Here is a 21466-nt window from a genome sequence, read left to right on the forward strand (position 1 = left end):
TAGAAATAGAGAAAACTGATTAAAGACTAAAAGCAGCCTGGTGCTGGTGGCTCAGGCCTGTAATCTAGCCACACAGGACGCTGAGATCTGAGGATCTTGGTTCAAAGCCAGCCAAGAAAGTCCATGAGACTTACCACCAATAAACCACCAGAAAACCGGAAGTGGCACTGTGGGTCATGTGGTAGAATGCTCACTTTGAGCTGAAGAGCTGAAGGACAGAGCCCAAGCCCAGAGTTCAAGCCCCATGACCGACCAAAAGAAAACAACAACAACAAAAAAAGACTAAAAGCAAAAGATATGAAGACATTTCCTACTTGTAGATTTCTATATCTTAAAAATATCTAACCATTTAGACAACATATTTGGCAATTACATGTAAAGATCTGATGTTATGATGAAAAATAATTATCTTAAATTTCATTTGCAAAAATCCATAACCAACCAACAAAACAAATTAAACTTGAGCAACAATGAAACTCTTAGTGTACTATAAAATATAGAACATAAGTAAGCTTTATTGGCTCTATTCTGACATTTGAATTAAGAGATTTATTCCTTAGAATACCATTTAGGAGACTTTTATTTCTATGTCCAAGAGTGTATTTCTTTAGTTTTTATCCATATAAGAGTTTGTATAGGTCAAATATTTCTACCATTGAGCCAAAAGACATTTTTAAAATATTATTTGACTTTCCTAGTAATATTACAAAAATGTCATTCAAATATTTTTGTAAAATGCACAATACAAATACTAAATTGTGACTTTAAGTATGAAGTGTTATTTCACCAATGTTAAATTCAATATCTCATCCATGCTTTTATTAAAAATGCATTGTTAAAATATTCATCTCCATGTTTTTGACAATTCAAATAAAACTCTTATTTGAAAAGATTTTCTAGCTAGAGAAGAAAATGACATTAAAGTAAGACATTTGAGGTATTTTATGTGAAGTTGGAGGAAAAAAATTGACAGTTGATAATATGAAATCTTAAACATTGTATTATATGAATGAGCAAAAACTATAACCGTCACCGTTAGGTACATAAATGTATGAAGAGTTGTTACATATCTTTTTTTTTAATGGCAGATACATGTATTTTTATTATTTGATTGTGTTGGTGTCCCAATTTCCTAAGCACAATGGATGATAGATATACAACAATGGAAACAATAAAATCAGCTATGAGAAGGATATGAAAAAGGAAAATTCAAAGATTATAACTCCAAACTAATAATAGTATTATTATCAAAAGTACTACTGGTGTTTTGCAATTATTGCATGTCTATTGAAAACCAAGTACTTTATTTATTTATATTTTTTAATTTTTTTTGGGTCCAGTCGTGGGGCCTGAACTCTGGGTCTGGGCGCTGTCCCTCAGCTCTTCAGCTCAAGGCTAGCGCTCTACCACTTGAGCCACAGTGCCACTTCCGGCTTTTTTCTTTTTGCTTATGTGGTGCTGAGGAATCAAACCCAGGGCCTTGAGCATGCAAGGCAAGCGCTCTACCACTGAGCCACCTTCCCAGCCCGAAAACCAAGTACTTTAAAACAAAGCTTTGCCCTTGTATTTTGATAACCATGGTCTTATATATTGTCTATACAATCACCCAAATGTAAATATTCTGTGTATAAATGAATACTATGATAGGCCTACTTTAAAAAAAATCTGTGTCACAGTTCACTCTAATGTGGATAAAACTCTAAGAGAATAACACAATGAAATACTTAGGGGCTTTATTTACGAACTCTTGAGAAAATAGTATGGAGGTGTGAGTCCATAGTAGAGTGCCTACATGGCAAGTGAGAGGCCATGCATTCAAATCCCAGGACTACCAAAGATGTACCAGACGTTATGTCAAAAAACGAACTTTACAACTTTTGCGCCTGGCAGCAGGGGTGGGGGAGGGTGGAGGGAGTGTTGGGAAGGAATGGGAAGGGGAAACAAAGGAGGAGGCAACAATGCTGAATAAGAAATGTACTCATTACCTTCCCCATGTAATTGTAACCCCTCTGTACGGTATTTTCACAATAATAATAATAATAATAATGGAGAAAAAAGACAAAGCAAGGGAAGAAAATGCAGTCTGAATTATGCTTAACTTATTGTATCACATGGTAGAAAATCACAAGAGTGTTTAATGAATGGTAGGTCCAGTTTGGAAATACAATTTCACATACCTTTCATATATTAATTCAAGTATTTTTCATTTATTTATTACATGCCCTGAATTTCAGTTGGTAAGATTTACCCCGTTTATTAAAATTCAAAAGACCTAATAAAGAATTATTTTAGTGCTGATTTAGGAGAAAAGCACTGGTTATGTTTGACAAGACAGATAGCTTATTATTTTATCCATTTTATAATTGCTTTTGGATATGCACATAAAATATATGGCAGCCAAAATAAAACGTCTTAATGCAGTTTCATCAGCAATTTTGCATCAAAAGCATTAGAAAGTAACAAAATAAAGGCATAAGATATTTTTGCAATGTCACTTAATATATAAATAGCTATCTGAATTTTGTTTGTATAACCTGATTAAATCTGGAGACTTCAACATTTATCAAATGATGCCCTCACTGGAACTTCATTAAAGCTCTGGGTGTCAAAGTGTGCAACAAGCGAGATAGTGAGCACTTTCTTTTGTCTCATTTTCAGGATTTCCTTAACTGCACTTAGTATATGCATATGTTTGTACACTATTACAAAAATCCATTGTGCCATATGCTTCTATTGGACATTATCTACCATAGTGCAATCATTTGAAGATATTATTCAAGGCCATATATTTTCACATGACTAGTTCTATGTGTATTTTCTTAGTAAGTCTTTTTAACAAAACAACAACTTTCTTTTGTGTCTCTTAAATTACAATCCACAAAGCTAGCAACCAATCCAAACTTCAGGAAATAATGATGTGGGAAAATGAATTTGTAGTAAATCACTCAAAGCCTGGAGCATTGAACGGATATGTGGGTGGGTGATACCACTTGACCTCTGTCCAACTTCCTTTTGATCATGAGAAGTGCTTGGCAATGCTCTGCTAAAGGGTGCTGAATCATGATGGCAAATGATATCACAGGATGAATCCATTAAGTCAATTGTGTGGCATATACTTATTTTCACAAATAAAAGCAAAATCTTCTTGGATGCAATTCTGGAATATTTCTCATCTCTGAGAATATGGCTTCTCACTTATTATTCACATATTTACCAAAGTTATACTTCTTCCCAGGCAAGACAAGACTCATGATTTATCTCATAGGATCTAAGGATAGAGAGAACAAGACATCATTTGTTTCAGTATTTCAAATCACTCAGGAATCTATTATATAATAAGAACAGAAAGAAAACAGATGATGAAGACATGTGATTCTTTTTTGGTACATGAGATGGGATAGTGTGGGAGATATTGTTTTCTATTCAGAAAAGCTCATTTTCGATTCCTAACCTTACAATTTACTAATTCTGTGAGTTCTGCCAGTTACCTCATACCTTCAGTTTAAGTTTCCTCCATAGTACAAAGGTGGTAATCACTGTCAAAGCTGTGATGGATTTGCTGAGATAATGAGTGTATGGTACTTTTCAGTTGCTTGCTATGGTTACAGTGTAGACTTTTTCCATATATAAATTTTTATTGTAAAAATACTGTACAGAGGGGTTACAGTTGCATGAGTAGGGTAATGAGTAATTTCCTATGGAGCATTGCTACCTCCTCCTTTGTTTTTCCAATACCATCCCTTCCCTCCCCACCTTTCCAACTCCTTCGTCCCCCACAAAAAATTGTAAAGTTCATTTTCAACATAGTGTCTTGTACATCTTATTGCTACATTGAGTAAACCTGTATCTTAATTTAAGCATTTTGTTATATTCATTCTCCTCCCTAAATTATAAAAATGTATATAAAACATGCAGGACACAGGAATCAGATATAGCGAAAACAGAGGCTATATCATGGGGCAAGAACATACAAAAAAGAATCACATAGTGCATTCTAAGTACATTAAAAACAATAGCAAGAAAGAAAAAAACACTTGTGTCCCTATCTTGGGGTTCATTTCACTTAACATCATCTTATATGGTCATATGTACATAGCTTTTGACCTTTCTTGCTTGTCCTAGATGTGTACTAGGTATTGCAAATAAGGGAAAACATGGGACCCAATGTTTCTTTGGGCCTGGCTTACTTCACTTAATATTTTTTTGCAAGTCTTTCAATTTCCTAACAAATGGGGTGATGTCATTCTTTCTTATGGAGGCATAGAATTCACACACACACGCACACACACACACACACACACACACACACACACACACACACACACACACACACACACCACATTTTCTTGACCCATTCATCTACTGAGGGGCATCTGGGTTGGTTCCATATCTTAGCTATGGTGAATAATGCTGTGATAAACATGGTTGTGCTGGTAGCTTTGGTATGACCTTGTTTGTGATTGTTTGGGTAAATGCCCAAAAGTGGGATTGCTGGGTCACAGGGGAGCTCTATTTGGAGTCTTTTAGAGGAACCCCCATACAGCTTTCCAAAGTAGTTGAATAAGTTTACACTCCCACCAACAATGCAGTAGGGTTCCTTTCTGGCTACATCCTCTACAGCATCTGTTGTTATTAGAGTTCTTGATTATAGACATTCTAACTGGGGTGAGGTAGGATCTTAATGTTGTCTTGATATGCATTTCTTTTATGGCAAGAGAAGATGAGCATTTCTTCATGTGTGTATTGGCCATTCTTATTTCCTCTTCAGAAAAGTCTCTCTTTAAGTCTTAATCGGGCACTTTCTTTGAGGATTTGTTGTTGGGTGATTTAATTTTTTGAGTTCTAAGTATATTTTAGATATCTCTGCAGTTTACACTTTTTTATAATGGTGAGGATCATGATTGGTAAACACTGATGATAATTGTGTATCGAAATGTTGGAGGCGTTTTTTACTCTTGATAATGTAAGCAGGATGCTGTTAGCAAGTAAGAAAAAGGTGATGCGAAGTATGTTAGTCAGCATCCTATTTACTGTAAGAAAATATTTAAGATAATCCACCTGTATGGAGGAAAGTTTTATTTTGGCTCATAGTTTTAGAGTGTTTAGTTTGTGATTAATTGCAGCACATCATGGTAGGCAGCAGATGGTAGGGAAAACCACATGACTGCCTCAAGGTAAAAGAGCAAAGAAAGAAGGATACCCTCCCTTTCAAGGACAGGTTTTCACTAACTAGAAATAACCCCCGTACTAGGCCTCAATTCTTTAAAGTTTCTACCAACTCCCAAGGGCACAAAGCTCGAGAAGAGACCCTTATTACAGGGCCTTTGGGGTGCATATCAAATTCAAACTGCAGCGTCTAGTAAAAGTACAAGGTGCACTTTATATTGACAGCCTCTATCCATTAAAAATTGTTGAATTTTGGGTTGTTTTATTCTGTGGTTCCTGGAAACATTTTTGATGAAAAGACACTGTATTTTAGTTCCAGTTGAGATTCAGAATATATGCTTCCTGAGGAATTTGTCTCAGTGAACTATTGGGGCATGGAATATTTTTGTCCCTACAACTGAGTTGATCAAAAGCAATATATTGGAATCACAGCTAGAAGATAAGATGAAAACAGGTTGTCTCTTGCTTTTAGTTCATAGGGACAGTGGGTGTTTCTCCATGAGCATTGTGACAGAGTAGAAAAGGAACTGCATGATTCATCAAATAACTGATCTGGAGTTCTGTGTTTACAATAAACCGGCTATGACAACTTGATCAGTACTTTTAATGTCCTGTGAGTTTGTGTTTTCATCTGTAGGAATGTTCCCAATCACCCTATCGAAGTAATGTACAAAATTGTCCTTAATAGTTGAATACTGGGGTGGGGGTCGGGGGGAGGCTGGGAAGAGATGTGAAGGGTAAACAAAGGAGGAGGCTGCAATGCTTGATAAGAAATGTACTCATTATCTTGCCCATGTAATTGTAACCCCTCTGTACAGTATGTTCACAAAAAATAAAAATTAAAATTAAAAAAATAGTTGAATACTGATGGCCCAACCTGAAATCCTAACTATTTGGGAGACTACGAATAGGAAAATACATTTCAAAATTAGCCAGGGCAAAAAAGTTAGTAAAAGACTGCTTCTCAACTAATAGCATATTAGTTGGTCACAACTAATAGCATACACCTATCATCCCAAGCTAAATGGGAAGCTGAGTATTTCAAGAATCTAGGTCAGCCCAGTCAGAAACAGTACAAACTCCATCTTTGTGGAAGGAAGCTGGATATAATTGTGTGTGTGTGTGATGTGATTCCAACAACAGGAGGAAGCCTCAAGTAGGTGGATAGACTCAGGCAAGTGCCTGGACAGGAAGTAAGATCTTATCTTAAAACTAACTGGTGGAAAACAGTGCTGAAATTATGGTTTCATGATATCATAACAGCATAGCAAATGGGAAGTCTTGAGTTCCAACTCAAGTACTTCCAAAAAATAAACAATTAAAACCCTTATAATCTTCAAAACTCTAAATTGACAAAGTGGGGCTAACATTTGTACCACTGTTACTGTGCAATAAAAGGCAAATGAGAGCACAATAAAAAGAGACTAAGGATATAGAGGAATGACAAAGAATCATGTATGACTACTTCAGGAAAGGCAATGCCTCAGAGAAGAAAACAAAACAATCATGGGGACTACATTGTAGTTCATGTGGTTCCATACTGTAATTCTACTCAGTAGACTCATTTGGCTTATATGTGCAGGTTTGCTGCATAATGTAGATCTTGAAGACAAACTTTTTTTAATTGTTAGTATTCTAGGATGAACCAGAAAGTGGTTCATCATCCTACATGAAGTTCTATAATCACAGCTGTCAAATGAATTGTTTAATGTAAACAAAGCAAGACCTGTGCCAATGGATCCTGACAAAATCAGCCACTAGATGGAACCAGAGGGAAAGTTAGAAGCAACAACCACTGCCCCCCAGGATACCAATTACATGAGATCCATAGTTATTTGCCAAGATGGTTGAAATGGGTTAACTGGCCAACTGATACTCTGGATATGAAGGCCCAAGAAGCTGTGAATCCACCTACTAGGTTTAAGTCATGCTTCTGCATTTTCTCTACAATGGTACCATAATGTACATTTCATGCTTCCTTTTTTTCATTATCTTCAAATAGTTGTACAAAGGACGTGCTATATGAGAAAGTAGTTTATGAAGACAATGTATCTTGAGCAGTATCACCCCCTCAACATTCTCACCCTCACTTTGACCCACCCCTTACCTTACTTTTCTTAATTTTGTGGTAAATACAATGAATTCTTCACTACATTCTCCCTCCCGTTTCCCCACTTCATTCCTCTATCCCTCTCCCTTTGACCCTCACCCCATCTTGAATATACCATTTCCAGGTGTTGATTTTCATGGACTTTGACCTAGTTTATGTAAAAGATTATACTATTTTAACACAATGGAAATTTGTGCATTTATTAGAAAGAATGATGAGGACATGGAAATGAGGAAAGGAAATGGAAAGACTTGGAAAAAATTATATTAAGTGAAGGAACTCAGATCCAGAGAAAAAAGGGTTCCAAGAGTTTCTTTCATTTGTGATAGATAGAATATACCTATTAATATATAAGTAAATATTTTCTGCAACAGCATTCACTGAGAATATCAATACTGATACTCTAGAAGAAGGACATGAAGTTATTGCAGTTTTTTGCTGTTTTTTTTATTGTCAAGGTGATGTACAGAAAAGTTACAGCTCCATAAGGTCATAAGTACATTTCTTGTCAAACTTGGTATCTCCTCACTCATTTTTCTCCTACTTTCCCTCCTTCCCCAATTCCCCCCCCCCCAAGTTGTACAGATCATTTCCAAATTATTGTCTTGTGAATATCGCTGTTGCATTGGTTCCCCCTTGTCCTTTGTCTCACCATTCTGTTCCTTCCCTTCCTTTCCCTAATTCAGATAAACATATACAATATCAGGGTACCAAAATCAAATGCAGTGAAAAGAAGAGATATCCCAATATATTTTAGGGAAATTTGTCATTTTGTTTAGAATAATAATGGCCAAAGTGATTGTTGGAGAGTTCTATTTTTAGTTTTGACAGATTAACATGTCACAACAACTCTCACACTGAGAATAGCTATAAAAACTAGATACAATATAATATAAAGAACAGCTGTTTCTAGGATTTGGAAGGAAAAAAAAAGAAATCAGGACTGGTGAGCCCAAGGTCTTTTGTGTAATAGCAAACAATATGGGTCTGACCTCCTCTCTTTACCTCTCCTAGAATCACATTTTTATGAATAAACGACATATGCTGGGATTTTGATGACTATTTAATAAAGTCATTAATGAATGTGACCTAATTGATATACATAAGAACGCTGAGTCCCATAATTAAAATATCTACTATTCTCAAGTGTACTTGCATAGTTATCAATATTAACTATTTATAGACATTTATAGATTTCAAAGGAAATCATGTTTATTTCACAGAGTTGAATTGAATTAAAAATCTGTATCAAAAAGTTAAAAATAATACCTTATTGTTTTATATTGAGCTACACAATTTTAAATAAGTTAAGTCTAATAAGTAATCTCAATGGATCTTAGAGAATTCTGGAAAACAAATTGCAATGGCTTATAACAAATGTGGGATGAAAGAGGTTTTCTTTGTTGTTGTTTTTAATGTACTATGTGATTTCTTGTTTCTTTTGTGTTTTTGCCCCTATGATGTATTCCCTGTTGTCACTCTATTTTATTTTGGTACCCTGGGAATTGTTTATACATTTATCTGAACTAGGGAAGGAAAGTGGACAATAAAATGATGAGACAAAGGACAAAAGGTAAATAAATGCAATAGCGATACTCACAAGATAATATGTTGGAAACGAACTGTACAACTTGGACAAGGGAAGATTAGGGGAAGGAAAGTAGGAGAAAGGTAAGTAGGAGAAAGGTAAGGAGAAAGGAGAAAGGGAGGAGGTAACAAGTTTGACAAGAAATGTACTCACTATCTTATGTTTGTAACTGTAACCCCTCTGTACATCATGCTGACAATAAAAAAAATTCAACAATTCAAAACAATAACATATGTGGAATGCATTTAACACCATAAAAAGATAAGAACTTATTGTTCTGTATATTAAAAAGAATGTTAAATATAATTTCTATGAGTAGCTTAGTAGACTACAAGAACACAATGTTCAATGTAAATGTCATTTGCTTGTTTCAGCTTTTCTCTTATTGAATCCTGCTTTTTCTCATCTTTTTTCTACTTGCATACTTTGGCTTTGGTAATTTCAAAAATGAAAATAAAAATAAAATTCATTATACTTGGAATCACACACATACGCATGCACGCACACACACACACACACACACACACACACACACAAAACCCCAAAAGAAAGAAATTAGATCAAGTAATCACTATTGCAAATTAATACTATCAGAATCTAACAATAAACAATCAGAAAATAGATCCAATAAAACAAAATTTGTTCTTTCAAAAAGCAATGATAAACACTTAAGTTAAGGGAAAAAGAGGAAGCACATATAATAAATATCATAATAGGGAAATTGCCAGATTCTATAGATTTGTGTGTGTGTGTTTGTGCATGTGCCCATATGTGCAAATGCATGTGCCAATATTGGAATTGGAACTCAGGGCCTCAAGCTTGCTATGCTTGTTTTTTTTCTGCTGTGGCTCTACCACTTGAACCATGCCTCCATCCCAGCATTTTTCTGGTGATTGTGAAGATGGAGTCTCATAAACTTTTCTGTTAGGGATGGCTTCCAATCTTGATGCTCCAGATCTAAGCCTCTAATATACCTGGAATTACAGGTATGAGCCACAGACCCCCAACTTAGACTGCTTCCCGTAGTATAACTATTTTTATAATATTAATTCTGCTGATCCAGGAAAATGGAAGGTCTTACTATGTGTTTTTGAAACAATAAACCAATTTCTTGAGAATTCTTAATTATGTATTTTTAATTTCTTTTGATAAAAATGGACTGATGTGCAGAAAATTCCACATTACCTATCATGTATATTTTGATTAATTATCACCAATTTAACATATCCATGGTACTTGCATCTGGGTACTTCCAAATACACTATCTGAACATTCAAACAACCTAGGGAAAAATAAAGTTATTTACTGAGGCTTCAAAATTTTAAATCTCTACTTGGCCATCTCAGAAATCTTGGATGTTTACATACATGATTTAGCACTCCCATGCTAGCCCACTTCTATTTATCCACGTTCTTTGATCATGTACCAACATATGGAGTTTTGAGGGACATATATAGAAATGTTCTCTTTCCTCCTAAATTTAAAATGAATCGAGGACACATAGAAACAGAGAATAGAAATTTTACTACTCATAAAAATCTAGCCAGGCACCGGTGTCTCATGCCTGTAATCGTAGCTACTCAGGAGGCTGAGATCTTGGGATCGGGGTTTGAAGTCAGTTGGGCAGGAAACTCCATCAGACACATCTCCAGTGAACTACTCAAGCCGGAAGTGGTGCTGCGGATCTAGTAGAACACTCTCCTAGAGCAAAAGCATCTCAGGGGCAGCACCCAAGCCTAGATTTCAAGCCCTAGGACTGGAATATTTTTTTAAATGTCTATTGGAGTCTTACTTCAATTTTTCTACAACAAATGTAGAAGTCTATGGAAGATAAAGAAACAAGACTGGGTTTATTAATATTTACTCACTGACTGTAATTACATCACATAAATACAATACAATCCAGTTGAGGAGCTAATCTGATAAATTTACTACATAACGAGAAAGGGATCATGTAATTTCTGTGAATCCAGAGATATGAGGACACCAAACAGGAGTAATCTAGTTATGTGTAATTTTTTATTGTGAAATTACCGTCAGAGGGGTTACAATTACATGAGCAAGGTAATGAGTACATTTCTTATCAAGCATTGTTGCCTCCTCCTTTGTTTCCCCTTACCATTCCTTCCCAACTCCCCGCCCCCCTCGTCCACCCCCACGTCCCCCCCTCCATCCTCCCCCCTGCCCACCCTCCCCACGCCAAAGTTGTAAAGTTCGTTTTTCGACAGAACATCTTGTACATCTCATTGGTGCAATGGGTCCACCTGTATCCCTATTTAAAAAATTTGTTTTTTTCTCTTCCCCTCCACAAATTATACCAACATCAAATACAGTGAGAACAGGGGTTATACTGTGGGGGAGGAACATACAAAGCAACAAATAAATATAAATATGTTAGAAACAATAGCAAGAAAGAAAAAAACATTTGATTCCTTATCTTGGGGTTCATTTCGCCTAACATCAACTTATCTGACCTTTTTTGCTTGTCTCAGACATATACTAGTTATTGCAAATAAGGGAAAACATGGGACCTATGTTTCTTTGGGCCTGGCTTACTTCACTTAATAGAATTTTTTCCAAGTCTTTCCATTTCCTAACAAATGGAGCAATGTCATTCGTTCTGATGGAAGCATAGAATTCCATTGTGTATATATACCACATTTTCTTGATCCGTTCATCTACTGAGGAGCATCTGGGTTGGTTCTGTATCTTAGCTATGGTAAATAATGCTGCAATAAACATAGTTTTGCTGGTAGCTTTAGTATGGTCTTGTTTGTGATCATTTGGGTAAATGCCCAAAAGTGGGATTGCTGGGTCATAAGGGAGCTCTATGTGGAGTTTTTTGAGGAAACTCCATACTGCTTTCCAAAGTGGTTGAACAAGTTTACACTCCCACCAACAATGCAGTAAGGTTCCCTTCTATCCACATCCCCTCCAGCATCTGTTGTTATCAGAGTTCTTGATTATAGATATTCTAACTGGGGTGAGGTGGTATCTCAGTGTTGTTTTGATTTGCATTTCTTTTATGGCTAGGGATGTTGAGCATTTCTTCATGTGTCTATTGGTCATTCTTCTTTCCTCTTCAGAGAAGTTTCTCTGTAAGTCTTTAGCCCACTTATTTATTGGGCAGTTGTTTCTTTGAGGATTTGTTGTTGGGGGATTTAATTTTTTGAGTTCCAAGTATATTTTAGATATGAGACCCTTGTCCATTGTATGGCTAGTGAAGGTAATATCATATCTTCACTTTCTATGTAATATAATGTAGAGTATTTCTTCCACACACTATCCACCTTCGGGAAAGAGGAAAGAGAAATCATGGAGAGAAGTGTGTTTCCAACATCATGGCCCCTGTAGAGATCAGAGTAAAAACTTTCTTATTTTACATGGAAACACAAGAAAGAGAGAATAAATTAAATTATAAATCTTTTCTCAATTATAATTAATACAGCTGTGAAGTCCCTCAAAAAGAAAGAAACAACACACAAAAACGTCAAGAACTGGCAGATCAATTAGTGTCAGTGTCTGAGAGGAATTTTAATTAAGCAAAGAACAAGGGAATGATAATCCCAGTTCTTTGCAGACTATGAAAAATATTTATCACAAAAATAAATATGACACTGAAGATGAGAATGAGTCCGTTCTTTCTTTTTGAATGGAATGTCCTTGACTCAAAGTGAAATGAATCAGTCCAACAATTTCGTGGCAGTTTCTTCATTGTATGAAGTAGCTTTTCAAAGTCTGTATATGATTTTAATACCTTGAGTTTTGTTAGGATTTTATTTTATATTGAGTTTATATTTTCCCCAAACATGGCATAATTAACAATGAATGTAAATATGGATGCTCATTATTTCTATCAGTATTTTTTTTCTGTTAAAAAGCAAAAGTACTTTTTCCAGAAAATTTACTATAACAATATATCTCCCTATATTAGCCATAACCATTCTAGATATTTTATATTCATCAATAGATTATTACTTATTTGGGTGATAAGTAGCAGTTAGACATGAGCAATAAGGAAATATCAAGGGAACCCTGAATAAATAGAATCTGGCTCAATAGCTACATGCTAAGGACTGTTCTCAGTCCCTCATCCCTACATAACTAGACCTAGGCTACCAGTTCCATATCCTTGTAGAACACTTGCAAAACTTAAAAAGAACTCTCCTGCCCCATATGATTGGTAGAGAGAAGGCCTGCTGTGAATTGATAAGGAGTAGGCCTGAAACTTGATATACTGTGATCTTCCTCAAGAATAATTTAGTCCTGGTATATACATACATCACTTATGTCCTTATATCCTACAGTACTTAGTTGAAAATGAAAAAAAAAAATCTCAAATAATCTGTTTAAGGCAGGCTACATTGACCAAAACTTGCCTTTTTCTCCATTACTGTATCATACCTACATTGTACCTATTAATTTCTTCCTCTACAGATTTTTCTTAAGTGGGTACTTACATGGAATTTTTCATGGACACTTGCATGCCCAGAATGGTTCCTGAGATGTCATCACTTTTTCATAACTTTCAAGTCCATCATTCCCCATAGGCAGGAAGTTTTCACTCTAAGCCTCTTATATGTCAATAAATGCTTGGGTGATGTCATATGTAAATCATCCTTCCTGTTTTCTCTTTCCGATACGACCCACTTTCACTTCTAAAAATGCTTTTTTATACTAATAAGCTTTACTATATTTAGTAGACTTCACTATTGCTCTTATTATACTTGACATATTCTCTGAAATATTTTTTCCACTGGACAGAAGAATTCAGATAGTTCTGCTGACCTTTTAGTATCACCAGGATAAATAAAAAAGGGTTTTGTTTTGTTTTGTTGTTTTGTAAACTCAATCAGGCCATGCAACTTAATGAACAAATTTTAAGGCCACCAGAAAAGACAGTAGGAAGTACTTGTTAATCAGTGGTTCTCTATTCATCCTGAGAAGCTCCTTTCTTCATTTTTGGTTCAAACAAGAGGGAACTATTTTTTTTTTTGTATGAGACCTCACTTTACTTTTAATTTTGCTTTTATTAAATGATGTTTGTCCAGCAATTACCATCAGATTTCTACAAAGAAAGTTCTCAGATATATGATAGAAAGTGTAAAATAGAGGAAAACTCCCTCAGTTTAATATATTTTTTCCTTATAGAATAAAAATGAGACCACTACTCTTTCTTGAATATTTCTATTATCTTTAAGTTTTTGTACAAGAAGTTTATGAATACAGCATATTTTGATCAATGTCACACCTTTCAACTTTCTCACTCACCCCTTCCAAACCACCCCTTACCTTGCTTATCTTAATTTTAGGTTATGTATTGAATTTGCTTGCAATTTAACAAAGTAGTTTATATATACAATGCATCTTGAGCTGTGTCTCCACTTTAACATCTTCACCCCTTTGGACTCACCTTTTCTCTTATATTTCTCAATTCTGTGCCATATACAATGAATTCTTTTTTGGGCGGGGGAGGTCGGTCATGGGGCTTGAACTCTGGGCCTGGGCACTGTCCCTGGGCTCTTCAGCTCAAGGCGAGCGCTCTACCACTTGAGCCACAGTGCCACTTCCGCTTTTCTAGTGGTTTTATATGAAGATAAGAGTCTCATGGACTTCCCTGCCCGGGCTGCCTTTGAACCATGATCCTCAGATCTCAGCTTCCTGAGTAGCTAGGATTACAGGCGTGAACCACCAACACCCAGCATGTACAATGAATTCTTGCCTGCATTCTCCCTATTCCCCCCTTCATTGTTGTACCCCTCTCCTCTTGCCCCACTCTCCCCTCTTGCAAATACCCATTTCCTGGTACCTTGACTTGATCTTTTTAAAGAATTATGCTATTTGCAGTCTCCACCGAGTCCAGTACAACTTTAATTACTACCTGCAAACTCTAAGAACTCCATAGAAAAAGAACATGTAAAAATTAGAAGAACTCTTGCAGTATAAAGGATGATCATATTCCTCACAGTTCAGGAAATATCAAGATAATGTAATAAAATTAAGCAAAAGAAATCAGACTTAGCTTTGTGAAATTTTAAATTAAGTAAACGTATCTTTCAAGTTGAAACAGGAACAAATAGTTGCCCAGTGAGAGACAAAGATAGATTGGCTAAAGCCTTATTTAGAACAATAGACATAAGGAAACAATTTTGTGACTCACACACTTGGTATGTATTCAAGTTGTTATTTATGGTGGACAGCAAGGAAAAAAAACATTCTCAGAAATTAAAGTGTTATCATATAAACAAAATATTTGGCAACATATCCCATGGGCCAAGTAGAGTCTAAAATAAGCTAAGTAAGGATGTGCAGGGAACTAAAATCACTTGCACATAAAGTATAAAAACATAATATAATCACATGATATAAACTAATATAAAATGATAAAATTTTATAGTATGATATAAAAACCTGCTATAAAATAATACCATTTTAAAATGGAAGATAGATAATTCTAAAATATATTCAGAATAAATAGTCAAAGTTTAATTCATATGTATAATCAATCCATATTATTTGCAGGTCTTACGTTTTAAATTTGTCTAACTTGCTAAACTTTTGGTTACCCCTGGTTCAGTATTTGTACCTTGTTTCTTAGACGAGTAACAACAATAAAAAAAAATTGAGTCACCTGATATACACATTCCCATCTCAGGTAGCACTTACCTTCTCATTTCAGCCTCCCTATCCATACCATAAACCATGTCTTTTGTGTTGTATATTTAGTACCATGTTTTTCTAATGTTTTGTTCTTTTTTTTGTGGTTTTGCTATTTCAAATAACCCCAGTGTTTAAATGCTGTCTAATTTCCCTAAGTACAAGAAGGCTGTAAGATCACTTATGGAAGTAACATTTGTGTTAGGTAACTTTGTTCAGATATGAATTACAGTGTTGTTCGTGTCAATGAACTTGATGAAGAGTATAAACAAATAAGATATATTTAAATACACGTTACTTAAATTTTACACATATGTCCACTCCATAAACCATAAGACTTAACAAAAGCAGTGGTTGTCCTGGTGGCTTTACTGTACCCTGGTTGAAAATCTTTTGGATAAACGCCCAGGAGTGGAAATAAGGTAGTTCTATGTTTAAACTCCGTACTGCTTTCCAGAGTTGTTGAACAAGTTCACATTCCCACCAACAGTATATTAGGATTCCCTTTTGGCTGCATCCTTACCAGCAACTACTATTGTTTGCTTTCTTAATAATGATCATTCTAACTGTGATGGAATCTGTGTTGTTTTGATTTGTATTCCCATTATGACCAGGGACCTTGGGCTTTTCCTCAAGAATAATACTTTATGGATATATTTCTCCTAGTTAAGGTAAGCCAATGTTACAGAATCTACAATGTCATTTATGAGCAGAATGCCATCTGTGAAGAGAATTGTGGGCTATTTTCTCATTTCTCAAAAATGATAGTTGATATTTGAAGTATAAAATGGGTTAAGATATGAAGAATAAGCTACTTTTAAAAATGTATGCATGTAGCCATAATAAATGTGAAAGTGTATTCAGAAATCTTAAGAAAAATGTTTAAATGTCCTATTTAAGAGAAAGATTTACATAAACTTCTAGTTACAAAGAGTAATAGCTCCCATTTTTTAAAAATTTTTCCCAGATGATTCACATAACATCTATTATCAACCGTAAAATTCACTGGAGACAACAAAATTGCCCAATTATCTGAGAGTATTTGCATCAAACAATAGATATTTTAATAAGCTCTAATAAGAAGATAATTTTTCTAGTTCAATTCTTTGAAAAGTGTAGTTGATAAATTGAAATGTGTTATATTTGTGTCTTATAATTATGGTTAATTTAGAAAAAGCGTTCAACAATTCTTTTCAATTCTACCCACACCCGTTTTGACAGCATATATGTAGAAAATCATTTTGGTTGATGAAGTGATCAGTGTCCTAGAGACTTTGCCACATCATTTGTATTGTCTCTGAGTTTAAGTAGACTTTCCATGAGTACTTTTCATATAAGTTTTATAAATTTAGAAATATATTGAGTATTTTCAGAACTATCTCAGTATGTTTTGGTTCCACATGTAGATGTTTTTTAAAAATAGCAAAAGTGTAAGAAAATAATTTCTAATCTTTTAAAATAAATTATAAGCATGATTTTTACAGATCTTAACCTGATAATGTAAAATCTTACACCTGTGTTAATATCTGTGACATTTATTATCAGAAAATACAATTCCATTTTAGGTGTTTCTGTCTTTTTGTCTCACTTTATACCTCTTATTAATCTTATCATAGCACAATGGTATAAAATATTTATACCAGTAAGACCATGAAGTAAAATTTCTGTATAATAGACTATCCCAAGCTCATAACTTAAGACCATAAGTATATGCAAAGCTGACCACTGTGTAACAACCGTGGGATAGCTAATCTGAACTAAAATCATTGGACTCTGGCTTCACACTGCAAGTGAACTGAGCTTCAAGTCATGAATTCCATCCAGAATTGTTTCTTTTGACTTTTAGTCTCTTGTCAACCACTACTAAGGGTCTTATGTTTTATTCTACTTGTAAACTAATAAGTTAATTGCCACTGCTTTAGAGATATTGATGAAGACATATGACTTCTTGGTCAATAACAAAGGACCTTATAATTTATTATAACTATTATTCTTTGATTGAATTTTTAAATGCTCACACCACAGCCAAATGTATGAAATCAATTTTTGTTGGTCTCTCACACACAGTAATCCCCAAGGAGGTTATTTGTAGATAAGCTCAAGAGTGTGTGCAGGTAGTAAATATGCGTCATAGCTGAGAAACAGAAAACATTAGAAACTCCAATATTTTGAGAATTTCCAGAAACCTTGTCTAATTCTTATCACAGAGGAAAATATTATTTTTCTGACCAGAGAACTGCTCTCTACCTCAGAGGGAAATACAGTGTTTAAATTCCAAGGACATTTTCCTTGCTCACATCAAGAAAAGAGTTGTCAAGGCCTTTGCTCAGAGAAACACAAAAAATATTAGAGATCCATAAAGCATTGTCTCTAATTATTCTCCTTGGACTAATGTCTACCTACTATATTCTATTAACTATATTTTTCATGCATTGCTAACTTATTTTAGTAGGCAAAATTAATGCAGCTTTATAGTTACCTGTTTGTATTTAATATAGACTCTCTATATTTAGTGTTTACTATTGCTGTTTCAATAAGGTACTAAACCCATTACAAGAATGTTATATTAGAAACTACACTATCAATGTTTGAATTCTAAGGCTACTACTTGCCTAGGAAAGTTACTCAGACTTCATGTACCTCAATTCCTTTTTCAAGAAAAGGGTACTAAATGTCAATTTTATCTCATAAAAGTGAAATTAGTATCAATGGAATTTATATCTAAAAGGCACATAGAATAATCTTGACACATATCAATTTCCATGAGCACTAGGCATCAATATTACAAGGTACATTGTAAGGTAATTTACATGCATTAATTCTAATTGCAATAATAACCTATGATATTTGTTTTTTGTTTTTTTGGGGGGGGTCCGGTCGTGGGGTCTGAACTCTGGGCCTGGGTGCTGTCCCTCAGCTCTTCAGCTCAAGGCTAGCGCTCTACCACTTGAGCCAAAGCACCACTTCCAGCTTTTTTTTTTTTTTTTTTTTTTGCTTATGTGGTGCTGAGAAATTGAACCCAGGGCCTCATGCATGCGAGGCAAGCACTCTACCACTGAGCCAAGTTCCCAGCCCATGATATATGTTTTATGTAATCTTGCATATAAGAGTGCCAACTGCTAAATTATTTAATAATTAACTAAAATAAATATATCTCCTATGAAGTTACTATTATGTCAATTAAGTTGATAGTATTACATCTATACTAGATAGATATTGAAGGGAGTATTTTTGAGTATTGCTAAGATAGCTAAATAGGCTTTAAATAGTTGTTCTCTATAACACAATTTAACATTATTTCAGGAAATTATAGTATCTTTGTCTTCTACAGGGAGAAATCATCAACATTAATTATAGTGAGTGATTATCATAATTACAACAATAATATCAGAAACTTCTGTAAGATTTCATCTCTAAAATGACTAACAGTGAAACAAGGCTGGATATATGGCTCAAGTGGTAGAGCACAAACCCACCAACCAGAAAGCTGAGTTGAAACCCAGTATCAACAAAAAGCAAGCAAGCACGCAAGCAATCTCTAGGTTTTGCTTATTTTAAAGTGAGTCTTTTTTGGATTAGTGAAATATATATGTCTATAGTCCTTAACAGTTTTTAATCTTACATTTTGTAACCATATCAACATTTTAAAATATGTATTCTAATTTTGACAGTAAGGAAAACCATCAAATTAATAGGTTTTAAAGAATAATTAATGTATTTGATTCATTTTAATTCTGTTTTTCTAAATGAATTTGAAAGCATGCTCTTCATTAGTGATAATGCCTTTCAAAATTGGAAAATAATGGTAATGACTATGGGCTATTCTTCAGTGATATTTAGCTCTCAAATCTGTCAGTATACTTTTTTCTACTCACTATGTAAATGGATCATAACTGTTGCTCTAAAATTGCTGTACTCTTTTTTGTTGACCTTAATAAATTCTGATTTCCCACTACATTTCTATGCATCTTTTAAATGCTAATCTGCATTTTATTAGGGCTATTTATGTATATCTCACAGTTAATTAGTTAGTGACTAAAATGATGATAGATCTCTCTCTTTGGAGGATTTTATTGAAAAGACATGGAAACAGCCCTTGTCTATTCATTTTATTTCTCAAACCACTTCACAAGGGACAGATCACATCTACAACAACTATCTCTACCAAAGAGTTGTTTATATTTTTCAGTAAAATAAACACAATCATGAAAACTTCTTTAATGAAATACATTGTCGTTTTATTTTTAAAATCATTTGTTCCATATATTGCTATTTAATAAATTTGTTCTGCCATGTCTCTTTAATATTGCAAATTTTATTAATAAAATAATGCACTAATATTTTTAATATTTCTCAGATACAATTTTTTTTACCATTTATCTATTTTTTAATGTGCTGGTCTTGGGATTGAAATCAGGACCTAGGCACTGTCCAAGGCTAGTGTTCTACCACTTGAGCCATAGCTTCACTACTAGATTTGGGTAGGTTAATTGGAGATAAGAGTTACACACAATTTCCTGCCTGGGCTGGCTTCAAATCATGATCCTCAGATCTCAGCCTCCTGAATAGCTAAGATTATAGGCATGAGCCACAGGAGGTGCCTGGCTAAGAGACTTATACTCTTGGGTGCATATGACATAAATACTTTACGTCAGTGCATGAAAATGGAATAATGACGCTTGTTGAGATTGGGAAGTGGAAAAGGAGAGTGATAGAAGGATTAGTCTGATCAAGGTGCATTGTACATAAATATGGACATGTCAAAATGAGCTCTCCCTTATACAATTAATTAATGCTGATAAAATGTGAGGGGAAGGACTTGCTAAAAAGAAGAGTTAAGTGCAGGAAATTTTAATCTTCACATATTATTAGAATTCATTTCTAATGTTGGTACACAATCCATTCTGATATTGGTTGAAAATGAAGAAAATAGATCAGGTATTTTTTCTTTTCAACAAATGACTTACTTTATATTTCTAATGTGGGTTGAGCTTATAAAAAAATCTTTTTGGGTTTCTCCCTTGGCAGAATTGAAGAAAGAACTTAAAGCCTGAGCAGGAATTTTGTGATGGCTACATTCTCTCAAAAGGCCTGTCTCCTGAGACTGCATTTATATAATATGGCATCCTGTGACTTCCTGTCATTTCAATCTTTTCATCCTAATATTGATTTATTCTTCATAAACACTTAATGATTTGCAAAATTGTGTTCATAAAATCTATAACAGCTATTGTAATTATATATATATTTATCAATTATGAACTTGTTTGTTTTTTCTCTTCCTAAAGAGATGAGAGGAGGCCACAGTAGAATTATTTCCCAGTAGGAAGATTCATTTAGTCTCTTTTTGTAGGCATCAACGAAAAAACTGTCTTTTTTTTGGATCACAGGTATGGGATTTCCACTCAATTTTCTTCCACTCAATTTTCTTCCCCTCAGTTTTCATTGACAACTTAGGTCTGAGAGAGATAAAAGTCCCGCAGGAATGTGGATAAATGAAAACACTTGTAGCAGTGTCATGAGATTTTCCCTGCAGGGCTCTTCTGTTTGTTTTCAGTTACCCTATGGGCAGAGGCACTCTGAACACCTTTCTCTCGTTTCTTTTCATCCCTACCCTGAGCCTTTGTTTTCATCCATGCTTCTTAGGAAATGAGACTAATTTGAAGCTGCCTGTCTGATTGTAAGATGTTTACAAGGCAAGTATTGCACAGAAGATAAAGAGGGAATCCCATGCTGTGGGTCAACAACCAATGGAAACCAAATTTTCTGATTTCTTTGTAGTGAAGTGGATTGTACTTTACTGTTCCTTAAACACTTTGCTATGCCCTACACATTACATTTGAAAATTTCATCTTGTAAGCTATTTTCATATCGTTTTTGGAGATGTGAAATTTACCCAGATGAATTGAAAGTTATTAAATGATTACCAATAATGTGCAAACAAG

The sequence above is a fragment of the Dipodomys spectabilis genome, unplaced genomic scaffold (assembly GCF_019054845.1).
Source record: "Dipodomys spectabilis isolate Male_0828 unplaced genomic scaffold, ASM1905484v1 ptg000324l, whole genome shotgun sequence".
Taxonomy (NCBI): Eukaryota; Metazoa; Chordata; class Mammalia; order Rodentia; family Heteromyidae; genus Dipodomys; species Dipodomys spectabilis.